Genomic DNA, 12,507 nt, shown 5'->3' with positions numbered 1-12,507 from the left:
CGAATTTGGCAGCCGGGCTCTGCGAGAGAGAGATACACTGTGTTGCCCCTTTACGAAGCAAAGCTTTTGGGGAAAGCGAATGTCTGTGTGGCAGCGAATGCAGTTCCAAGGGACAGTGAAAACCAGCTACAGCATTCCGTGCTGGCAGCTTTCGTGTGGGCGCAATCGCTGGACGTTTCGAATTTGGCAGCCGGGCTCTGCGAGAGAGAGATACACAGTGTTGCCCCTTTACGAACCAAAGCTTTTGGGGAAAGCGAATGTCTGTGTGGCAGCGAATGCAGTTCCAAGGGACAGTGAAAACCAGCTACAGCATTCCGTGCTGGCAGCTTTCGTGTGGGCGCAATCGCTGGACGTTTCGAATTTGGCAGCCGGGCTCTGCGAGAGAGAGATACACAGTGTTGCCCCTTTACGAAGCAAAGCTTTTGGGGAAAGCGAATGTCTGTGTGGCAGCGAATGCAGTTCCAAGGGACAGTGAAAACCAGCTACAGCATTCCGTGCTGGCAGCTTTCGTGTGGGCGCAATGGCTGGACGTTTCGAATTTGGCAGCCGGGCTCTGCGAGAGAGAGATACACAGTGTTGCCCCTTTACGAAGCAAAGCTTTTGGGGAAAGCGAATGTCTGTGTGGCAGCGAATGCAGTTCCAAGGGATAGTGAAAACCAGCTACAGCATTCCGTGCTGGCAGCTTTCGTGTGGGCGCAATCGCTGGACGTTTCGAATTTGGCAGCCGGGCTCTGCCGGAGAGAGATACACAGTGTTGCCCCTTTAGGAACCAAAGCTTTTGGGGAAAGCGAATGTCTGTGTGGCAGCGAATGCAGTTCCAAGGGACAGTGAAAACCAGCTACAGCATTCCGTGCTGGCAGCTTTCGTGTGCGCGCAATGGCTGGACGTTTCGAATTTGGCAGCCGGGCTCTGCCGGAGAGAGATACACAGTGTTGCCCCTTTACGAAGCAAAGCTTTTGGGGAAAGCGAATGTCTGTGTGGCAGCGAATGCAGTTCCAAGGGACAGTGAAAACCAGCTACAGCATTCCGTGCTGGCAGCTTTCGTGTGGGCGCAATCGCTGGACGTTTCGAATTTGGCAGCCGGGCTCTGCCGGAGAGAGATACACAGTGTTGCCCCTTTAGGAACCAAAGCTTTTGGGGAAAGCGAATGTCTGTGTGGCAGCGAATGCAGTTCCAAGGGACAGTGAAAACCAGCTACAGCATTCCGTGCTGGCAGCTTTCGTGTGGGCGCAATCGCTGGACGTTTCGAATTTGGCAGCCGGGCTCTGCCGGAGAGAGATACAGAGTGTTGCCCCTTTACGAACCAAAGCTTTTGGGGAAAGCGAATGTCTGTGTGGCAGCGAATGCAGTTCCAAGGGACAGTGAAAACCAGCTACAGCATTCCGTGCTGGCAGCTTTCGTGTGGGCGCAATCGCTGGACGTTTCGAATTTGGCAGCCGGGCTCTGCGAGAGAGAGATACACAGTGTTGCCCCTTTACGAAGCAAAGCTTTTGGGGAAAGCGAATGTCTGTGTGGCAGCGAATGCAGTTCCAAGGGACAGTGAAAACCAGCTACAGCATTCCGTGCTGGCAGCTTTCGTGTGGGCGCAATGGCTGGACGTTTCGAATTTGGCAGCCGGGCTCTGCGAGAGAGAGATACACAGTGTTGCCCCTTTACGAAGCAAAGCTTTTGGGGAAAGCGAATGTCTGTGTGGCAGCGAATGCAGTTCCAAGGGATAGTGAAAACCAGCTACAGCATTCCGTGCTGGCAGCTTTCGTGTGGGCGCAATCGCTGGACGTTTCGAATTTGGCAGCCGGGCTCTGCCGGAGAGAGATACACAGTGTTGCCCCTTTAGGAACCAAAGCTTTTGGGGAAAGCGAATGTCTGTGTGGCAGCGAATGCAGTTCCAAGGGACAGTGAAAACCAGCTACAGCATTCCGTGCTGGCAGCTTTCGTGTGCGCGCAATGGCTGGACGTTTCGAATTTGGCAGCCGGGCTCTGCCGGAGAGAGATACACAGTGTTGCCCCTTTACGAAGCAAAGCTTTTGGGGAAAGCGAATGTCTGTGTGGCAGCGAATGCAGTTCCAAGGGACAGTGAAAACCAGCTACAGCATTCCGTGCTGGCAGCTTTCGTGTGGGCGCAATCGCTGGACGTTTCGAATTTGGCAGCCGGGCTCTGCCGGAGAGAGATACAGAGTGTTGCCCCTTTACCAAGCAAAGCTTTTGGGGAAAGCGAATGTCTGTGTGGCAGCGAATGCAGTTCCAAGGGACAGTGAAAACCAGCTACAGCATTCCGTGCTGGCAGCTTTCGTGTGGGCGCAATCGCTGGACGTTTCGAATTTGGCAGCCGGGCTCTGCGAGAGAGAGATACACAGTGTTGCCCCTTTACGAAGCAAAGCTTTTGGGGAAAGCGAATGTCTGTGTGGCAGCGAATGCAGTTCCAAGGGACAGTGAAAACCAGCTACAGCATTCCGTGCTGGCAGCTTTCGTGTGGGCGCAATGGCTGGACGTTTCGAATTTGGCAGCCGGGCTCTCCGAGAGAGAGATACACAGTGTTGCCCCTTTACGAACCAAAGCTTTTGGGGAAAGCGAATGTCTGTGTGGCAGCGAATGCAGTTCCAAGGGACAGTGAAAACCAGCTACAGCATTCCGTGCTGGCAGCTTTCGTGTGGGCGCAATCGCTGGACGTTTCGAATTTGGCAGCCGGGCTCTGCGAGAGAGAGATACACAGTGTTGCCCCTTTACGAAGCAAAGCTTTTGGGGAAAGCGAATGTCTGTGTGGCAGCGAATGCAGTTCCAAGGGACAGTGAAAACCAGCTACAGCATTCCGTGCTGGCAGCTTTCGTGTGGGCGCAATGGCTGGACGTTTCGAATTTGGCAGCCGGGCTCTGCGAGAGAGAGATACACAGTGTTGCCCCTTTACGAAGCAAAGCTTTTGGGGAAAGCGAATGTCTGTGTGGCAGCGAATGCAGTTCCAAGGGACAGTGAAAACCAGCTACAGCATTCCGTGCTGGCAGCTTTCGTGTGGGCGCAATCGCTGGACGTTTCGAATTTGGCAGCCGGGCTCTGCCGGAGAGAGATACACAGTGTTGCCCCTTTAGGAACCAAAGCTTTTGGGGAAAGCGAATGTCTGTGTGGCAGCGAATGCAGTTCCAAGGGACAGTGAAAACCAGCTACAGCATTCCGTGCTGGCAGCTTTCGTGTGCGCGCAATGGCTGGACGTTTCGAATTTGGCAGCCGGGCTCTGCCGGAGAGAGATACACAGTGTTGCCCCTTTACGAAGCAAAGCTTTTGGGGAAAGCGAATGTCTGTGTGGCAGCGAATGCAGTTCCAAGGGACAGTGAAAACCAGCTACAGCATTCCGTGCTGGCAGCTTTCGTGTGGGCGCAATCGCTGGACGTTTCGAATTTGGCAGCCGGGCTCTGCCGGAGAGAGATACACAGTGTTGCCCCTTTAGGAACCAAAGCTTTTGGGGAAAGCGAATGTCTGTGTGGCAGCGAATGCAGTTCCAAGGGACAGTGAAAACCAGCTACAGCATTCCGTGCTGGCAGCTTTCGTGTGGGCGCAATCGCTGGACGTTTCGAATTTGGCAGCCGGGCTCTGCCGGAGAGAGATACAGAGTGTTGCCCCTTTACCAAGCAAAGCTTTTGGGGAAAGCGAATGTCTGTGTGGCAGCGAATGCAGTTCCAAGGGACAGTGAAAACCAGCTACAGCATTCCGTGCTGGCAGCTTTCGTGTGGGCGCAATGGCTGGACGTTTCGAATTTGGCAGCCGGGCTCTGCGAGAGAGAGATACACAGTGTTGCCCCTTTACGAAGCAAAGCTTTTGGGGAAAGCGAATGTCTGTGTGGCAGCGAATGCAGTTCCAAGGGACAGTGAAAACCAGCTACAGCATTCCGTGCTGGCAGCTTTCGTGTGGGCGCAATGGCTGGACGTTTCGAATTTGGCAGCCGGGCTCTCCGAGAGAGAGATACACAGTGTTGCCCCTTTACGAACCAAAGCTTTTGGGGAAAGCGAATGTCTGTGTGGCAGCGAATGCAGTTCCAAGGGACAGTGAAAACCAGCTACAGCATTCCGTGCTGGCAGCTTTCGTGTGGGCGCAATCGCTGGACGTTTCGAATTTGGCAGCCGGGCTCTGCGAGAGAGAGATACACTGTGTTGCCCCTTTACGAAGCAAAGCTTTTGGGGAAAGCGAATGTCTGTGTGGCAGCGAATGCAGTTCCAAGGGACAGTGAAAACCAGCTACAGCATTCCGTGCTGGCAGCTTTCGTGTGGGCGCAATCGCTGGACGTTTCGAATTTGGCAGCCGGGCTCTGCGAGAGAGAGATACACAGTGTTGCCCCTTTACGAACCAAAGCTTTTGGGGAAAGCGAATGTCTGTGTGGCAGCGAATGCAGTTCCAAGGGACAGTGAAAACCAGCTACAGCATTCCGTGCTGGCAGCTTTCGTGTGGGCGCAATCGCTGGACGTTTCGAATTTGGCAGCCGGGCTCTGCGAGAGAGAGATACACAGTGTTGCCCCTTTACGAAGCAAAGCTTTTGGGGAAAGCGAATGTCTGTGTGGCAGCGAATGCAGTTCCAAGGGACAGTGAAAACCAGCTACAGCATTCCGTGCTGGCAGCTTTCGTGTGGGCGCAATGGCTGGACGTTTCGAATTTGGCAGCCGGGCTCTGCGAGAGAGAGATACACAGTGTTGCCCCTTTACGAAGCAAAGCTTTTGGGGAAAGCGAATGTCTGTGTGGCAGCGAATGCAGTTCCAAGGGATAGTGAAAACCAGCTACAGCATTCCGTGCTGGCAGCTTTCGTGTGGGCGCAATCGCTGGACGTTTCGAATTTGGCAGCCGGGCTCTGCCGGAGAGAGATACACAGTGTTGCCCCTTTAGGAACCAAAGCTTTTGGGGAAAGCGAATGTCTGTGTGGCAGCGAATGCAGTTCCAAGGGACAGTGAAAACCAGCTACAGCATTCCGTGCTGGCAGCTTTCGTGTGCGCGCAATGGCTGGACGTTTCGAATTTGGCAGCCGGGCTCTGCCGGAGAGAGATACACAGTGTTGCCCCTTTACGAAGCAAAGCTTTTGGGGAAAGCGAATGTCTGTGTGGCAGCGAATGCAGTTCCAAGGGACAGTGAAAACCAGCTACAGCATTCCGTGCTGGCAGCTTTCGTGTGGGCGCAATCGCTGGACGTTTCGAATTTGGCAGCCGGGCTCTGCCGGAGAGAGATACACAGTGTTGCCCCTTTAGGAACCAAAGCTTTTGGGGAAAGCGAATGTCTGTGTGGCAGCGAATGCAGTTCCAAGGGACAGTGAAAACCAGCTACAGCATTCCGTGCTGGCAGCTTTCGTGTGGGCGCAATCGCTGGACGTTTCGAATTTGGCAGCCGGGCTCTGCCGGAGAGAGATACAGAGTGTTGCCCCTTTACCAAGCAAAGCTTTTGGGGAAAGCGAATGTCTGTGTGGCAGCGAATGCAGTTCCAAGGGACAGTGAAAACCAGCTACAGCATTCCGTGCTGGCAGCTTTCGTGTGGGCGCAATCGCTGGACGTTTCGAATTTGGCAGCCGGGCTCTGCGAGAGAGAGATACACAGTGTTGCCCCTTTACGAAGCAAAGCTTTTGGGGAAAGCGAATGTCTGTGTGGCAGCGAATGCAGTTCCAAGGGACAGTGAAAACCAGCTACAGCATTCCGTGCTGGCAGCTTTCGTGTGGGCGCAATGGCTGGACGTTTCGAATTTGGCAGCCGGGCTCTCCGAGAGAGAGATACACAGTGTTGCCCCTTTACGAACCAAAGCTTTTGGGGAAAGCGAATGTCTGTGTGGCAGCGAATGCAGTTCCAAGGGACAGTGAAAACCAGCTACAGCATTCCGTGCTGGCAGCTTTCGTGTGGGCGCAATCGCTGGACGTTTCGAATTTGGCAGCCGGGCTCTGCGAGAGAGAGATACACTGTGTTGCCCCTTTACGAAGCAAAGCTTTTGGGGAAAGCGAATGTCTGTGTGGCAGCGAATGCAGTTCCAAGGGACAGTGAAAACCAGCTACAGCATTCCGTGCTGGCAGCTTTCGTGTGGGCGCAATCGCTGGACGTTTCGAATTTGGCAGCCGGGCTCTGCGAGAGAGAGATACACAGTGTTGCCCCTTTACGAACCAAAGCTTTTGGGGAAAGCGAATGTCTGTGTGGCAGCGAATGCAGTTCCAAGGGACAGTGAAAACCAGCTACAGCATTCCGTGCTGGCAGCTTTCGTGTGGGCGCAATCGCTGGACGTTTCGAATTTGGCAGCCGGGCTCTGCGAGAGAGAGATACACAGTGTTGCCCCTTTACGAAGCAAAGCTTTTGGGGAAAGCGAATGTCTGTGTGGCAGCGAATGCAGTTCCAAGGGACAGTGAAAACCAGCTACAGCATTCCGTGCTGGCAGCTTTCGTGTGGGCGCAATGGCTGGACGTTTCGAATTTGGCAGCCGGGCTCTGCGAGAGAGAGATACACAGTGTTGCCCCTTTACGAAGCAAAGCTTTTGGGGAAAGCGAATGTCTGTGTGGCAGCGAATGCAGTTCCAAGGGACAGTGAAAACCAGCTACAGCATTCCGTGCTGGCAGCTTTCGTGTGGGCGCAATCGCTGGACGTTTCGAATTTGGCAGCCGGGCTCTGCCGGAGAGAGATACACAGTGTTGCCCCTTTAGGAACCAAAGCTTTTGGGGAAAGCGAATGTCTGTGTGGCAGCGAATGCAGTTCCAAGGGACAGTGAAAACCAGCTACAGCATTCCGTGCTGGCAGCTTTCGTGTGCGCGCAATGGCTGGACGTTTCGAATTTGGCAGCCGGGCTCTGCCGGAGAGAGATACACAGTGTTGCCCCTTTACGAAGCAAAGCTTTTGGGGAAAGCGAATGTCTGTGTGGCAGCGAATGCAGTTCCAAGGGACAGTGAAAACCAGCTACAGCATTCCGTGCTGGCAGCTTTCGTGTGGGCGCAATCGCTGGACGTTTCGAATTTGGCAGCCGGGCTCTGCGAGAGAGAGATACACAGTGTTGCCCCTTTACCAAGCCAAGCTTTTGGGGAAAGCGAATGTCTGTGTGGCAGCGAATGCAGTTCCAAGGGACAGTGAAAACCAGCTACAGCATTCCGTGCTGGCAGCTTTCGTGTGGGCGCAATCGCTGGACGTTTCGAATTTGGCAGCCGGGCTCTGCGAGAGAGAGATACACAGTGTTGCCCCTTTAGGAACCAAAGCTTTTGGGGAAAGCGAATGTCTGTGTGGCAGCGAATGCAGTTCCAAGGGACAGTGAAAACCAGCTACAGCATTCCGTGCTGGCAGCTTTCGTGTGGGCGCAATGGCTGGACGTTTCGAATTTGGCAGCCGGGCTCTGCGAGAGAGAGATACAGAGTGTTGCCCCTTTACGAACCAAAGCTTTTGGGGAAAGCGAATGTCTGTGTGGCAGCGAATGCAGTTCCAAGGGACAGTGAAAACCAGCTACAGCATTCCGTGCTGGCAGCTTTCGTGTGGGCGCAATCGCTGGACTTTTCGAATTTGGCAGCCGGGCTCTGCGAGAGAGAGATACACAGTGTTGCCCCTTTACCAAGCCAAGCTTTTGGGGAAAGCGAATGTCTGTGTGGCAGCGAATGCAGTTCCAAGGGACAGTGAAAACCAGCTACAGCATTCCGTGCTGGCAGCTTTCGTGTGGGCGCAATCGCTGGACGTTTCGAATTTGGCAGCCGGGCTCTGCGAGAGAGAGATACACAGTGTTGCCCGTTTACCAAGCAAAGCTTTTGGGGAAAGCGAATGTCTGTGTGGCAGCGAATGCAGTTCCAAGGGACAGTGAAAACCAGCTACAGCATTCCGTGCTGGCAGCTTTTGTGTGGGCGCAATGGCTGGACGTTTCGAATTTGGCAGCCGGGCTCTCCGAGAGAGAGATACACAGTGTTGCCCCTTACGAACCAAAGCTTTTGGGGAAAGCGAATGTCTGTGTGGCAGCGAATGCAGTTCCAAGGGACAGTGAAAACCAGCTACAGCATTCCGTGCTGGCAGCTTTCGTGTGGGCGCAATGGCTGGACGTTTCGAATTTGGCAGCCGGGCTCTGCGAGAGAGAGATACACAGTGTTGCCCCTTTACGAAGCAAAGCTTTTGGGGAAAGCGAATGTCTGTGTGGCAGCGAATGCAGTTCCAAGGGACAGTGAAAACCAGCTACAGCATTCCGTGCTGGCAGCTTTCGTGTGGGCGCAATGGCTGGACGTTTCGAATTTGGCAGCCGGGCTCTCCGAGAGAGAGATACACAGTGTTGCCCCTTTACGAACCAAAGCTTTTGGGGAAAGCGAATGTCTGTGTGGCAGCGAATGCAGTTCCAAGGGACAGTGAAAACCAGCTACAGCATTCCGTGCTGGCAGCTTTCGTGTGGGCGCAATCGCTGGACGTTTCGAATTTGGCAGCCGGGCTCTGCGAGAGAGAGATACACTGTGTTGCCCCTTTACGAAGCAAAGCTTTTGGGGAAAGCGAATGTCTGTGTGGCAGCGAATGCAGTTCCAAGGGACAGTGAAAACCAGCTACAGCATTCCGTGCTGGCAGCTTTCGTGTGGGCGCAATCGCTGGACGTTTCGAATTTGGCAGCCGGGCTCTGCGAGAGAGAGATACACAGTGTTGCCCCTTTACGAAGCAAAGCTTTGGGGAAAGCGAATGTCTGTGTGGCAGCGAATGCAGTTCCAAGGGACAGTGAAAACCAGCTACAGCATTCCGTGCTGGCAGCTTTCGTGTGGGCGCAATGGCTGGACGTTTCGAATTTGGCAGCCGGGCTCTCCGAGAGAGAGATACACAGTGTTGCCCCTTTACGAAGCAAAGCTTTTGGGGAAAGCGAATGTCTGTGTGGCAGCGAATGCAGTTCCAAGGGACAGTGAAAACCAGCTACAGCATTCCGTGCTGGCAGCTTTCGTGTGGGCGCAATGGCTGGACGTTTCGAATTTGGCAGCCGGGCTCTGCCGGAGAGAGATACACAGTGTTGCCCCTTTAGGAACCAAAGCTTTTGGGGAAAGCGAATGTCTGTGTGGCAGCGAATGCAGTTCCAAGGGACAGTGAAAACCAGCTACAGCATTCCGTGCTGGCAGCTTTCGTGTGGGCGCAATCGCTGGACGTTTCGAATTTGGCAGCCGGGCTCTGCCGGAGAGAGATACAGAGTGTTGCCCCTTTACCAAGCAAAGCTTTTGGGGAAAGCGAATGTCTGTGTGGCAGCGAATGCAGTTCCAAGGGACAGTGAAAACCAGCTACAGCATTCCGTGCTGGCAGCTTTCGTGTGGGCGCAATCGCTGGACGTTTCGAATTTGGCAGCCGGGCTCTGCGAGAGAGAGATACACAGTGTTGCCCCTTTACCAAGCCAAGCTTTTGGGGAAAGCGAATGTCTGTGTGGCAGCGAATGCAGTTCCAAGGGACAGTGAAAACCAGCTACAGCATTCCGTGCTGGCAGCTTTCGTGTGGGCGCAATGGCTGGACGTTTCGAATTTGGCAGCCGGGCTCTGCGAGAGAGAGATACACAGTGTTGCCCCTTTACCAAGCCAAGCTTTTGGGGAAAGCGAATGTCTGTGTGGCAGCGAATGCAGTTCCAAGGGACAGTGAAAACCAGCTACAGCATTCCGTGCTGGCAGCTTTCGTGTGGGCGCAATCGCTGGACGTTTCGAATTTGGCAGCCGGGCTCTCCGAGAGATATACAGAGTGTTGCCCCTTTACGAAGCAAAGCTTTTGGGGAAAGCGAATGTCTGTGTGGCAGCGAATGCAGTTCCAAGGGACAGTGAAAACCAGCTACAGCATTCCGTGCTGGCAGCTTTCGTGTGGGCGCAATGGCTGGACGTTTCGAATTTGGCAGCCGGGCTCTGCGAGAGAGAGATACAGAGTGTTGCCCCTTTACGAAGCAAAGCTTTTGGGGAAAGCGAATGTCTGTGTGGCAGCGAATGCAGTTCCAAGGGACAGTGAAAACCAGCTACAGCATTCCGTGCTGGCAGCTTTCGTGTGGGCGCAATGGCTGGACGTTTCGAATTTGGCAGCCGGGCTCTCCGAGAGATATACAGAGTGTTGCCCCTTTACGAACCAAAGCTTTTGGGGAAAGCGAATGTCTGTGTGGCAGCGAATGCAGTTCCAAGGGACAGTGAAAACCAGCTACAGCATTCCGTGCTGGCAGCTTTCGTGTGGGCGCAATGGCTGGACGTTTCGAATTTGGCAGCCGGGCTCTGCGAGAGAGAGATACACAGTGTTGCCCCTTTACGAACCAAAGCTTTTGGGGAAAGCGAATGTCTGTGTGGCAGCGAATGCAGTTCCAAGGGACAGTGAAAACCAGCTACAGCATTCCGTGCTGGCAGCTTTCGTGTGGGCGCAATGGCTGGACGTTTCGAATTTGGCAGCCGGGCTCTGCCGGAGAGAGATACACAGTGTTGCCCCTTTACGAACCAAAGCTTTTGGGGAAAGCGAATGTCTGTGTGGCAGCGAATGCAGTTCCAAGGGACAGTGAAAACCAGCTACAGCATTCCGTGCTGGCAGCTTTCGTGTGGGCGCAATCGCTGGACGTTTCGAATTTGGCAGCCGGGCTCTGCGAGAGAGAGATACACAGTGTTGCCCCTTTACGAAGCAAAGCTTTTGGGGAAAGCGAATGTCTGTGTGGCAGCGAATGCAGTTCCAAGGGACAGTGAAAACCAGCTACAGCATTCCGTGCTGGCAGCTTTCGTGTGGGCGCAATCGCTGGACGTTTCGAATTTGGCAGCCGGGCTCTGCGAGAGAGAGATACACAGTGTTGCCCCTTTACGAACCAAAGCTTTTGGGGAAAGCGAATGTCTGTGTGGCAGCGAATGCAGTTCCAAGGGACAGTGAAAACCAGCTACAGCATTCCGTGCTGGCAGCTTTCGTGTGGGCGCAATCGCTGGACGTTTCGAATTTGGCAGCCGGGCTCTGCGAGAGAGAGATACACAGTGTTGCCCCTTTACGAAGCAAAGCTTTTGGGGAAAGCGAATGTCTGTGTGGCAGCGAATGCAGTTCCAAGGGACAGTGAAAACCAGCTACAGCATTCCGTGCTGGCAGCTTTCGTGTGGGCGCAATGGCTGGACGTTTCGAATTTGGCAGCCGGGCTCTGCGAGAGAGAGATACACAGTGTTGCCCCTTTACGAAGCAAAGCTTTTGGGGAAAGCGAATGTCTGTGTGGCAGCGAATGCAGTTCCAAGGGACAGTGAAAACCAGCTACAGCATTCCGTGCTGGCAGCTTTCGTGTGGGCGCAATGGCTGGACGTTTCGAATTTGGCAGCCGGGCTCTGCCGGAGAGAGATACACAGTGTTGCCCCTTTAGGAACCAAAGCTTTTGGGGAAAGCGAATGTCTGTGTGGCAGCGAATGCAGTTCCAAGGGACAGTGAAAACCAGCTACAGCATTCCGTGCTGGCAGCTTTCGTGTGCGCGCAATGGCTGGACGTTTCGAATTTGGCAGCCGGGCTCTGCCGGAGAGAGATACACAGTGTTGCCCCTTTACGAAGCAAAGCTTTTGGGGAAAGCGAATGTCTGTGTGGCAGCGAATGCAGTTCCAAGGGACAGTGAAAACCAGCTACAGCATTCCGTGCTGGCAGCTTTCGTGTGGGCGCAATCGCTGGACGTTTCGAATTTGGCAGCCGGGCTCTGCCGGAGAGAGATACACAGTGTTGCCCCTTTAGGAACCAAAGCTTTTGGGGAAAGCGAATGTCTGTGTGGCAGCGAATGCAGTTCCAAGGGACAGTGAAAACCAGCTACAGCATTCCGTGCTGGCAGCTTTCGTGTGGGCGCAATGGCTGGACGTTTCGAATTTGGCAGCCGGGCTCTGCCGGAGAGAGATACAGAGTGTTGCCCCTTTACGAAGCAAAGCTTTTGGGGAAAGCGAATGTCTGTGTGGCAGCGAATGCAGTTCCAAGGGACAGTGAAAACCAGCTACAGCATTCCGTGCTGGCAGCTTTCGTGTGGGCGCAATCGCTGGACGTTTCGAATTTGGCAGCCGGGCTCTGCGAGAGAGAGATACACAGTGTTGCCCCTTTACCAAGCAAAGCTTTTGGGGAAAGCGAATGTCTGTGTGGCAGCGAATGCAGTTCCAAGGGACAGTGAAAACCAGCTACAGCATTCCGTGCTGGCAGCTTTCGTGTGGGCGCAATCGCTGGACGTTTCGAATTTGGCAGCCGGGCTCTGCGAGAGAGAGATACACAGTGTTGCCCCTTTACCAAGCCAAGCTTTTGGGGAAAGCGAATGTCTGTGTGGCAGCGAATGCAGTTCCAAGGGACAGTGAAAACCAGCTACAGCATTCCGTGCTGGCAGCTTTCGTGTGGGCGCAATCGCTGGACGTTTCGAATTTGGCAGCCGGGCTCTGCCGGAGAGAGATACACAGTGTTGCCCCTTTAGGAACCAAAGCTTTTGGGGAAAGCGAATGTCTGTGTGGCAGCGAATGCAGTTCCAAGGGACAGTGAAAACCAGCTACAGCATTCCGTGCTGGCAGCTTTCGTGTGGGCGCAATGGCTGGACGTTTCGAATTTGGCAGCCGGGCTCTGCGAGAGAGAGATACACAGTGTTGCCCCTTTA

This window comes from Mycteria americana, chromosome Z, assembly GCF_035582795.1.
Source record: "Mycteria americana isolate JAX WOST 10 ecotype Jacksonville Zoo and Gardens chromosome Z, USCA_MyAme_1.0, whole genome shotgun sequence".
NCBI lineage: Eukaryota > Metazoa > Chordata > Aves > Ciconiiformes > Ciconiidae > Mycteria > Mycteria americana.
Note: the sequence above shows the minus strand (reverse complement) of the source record.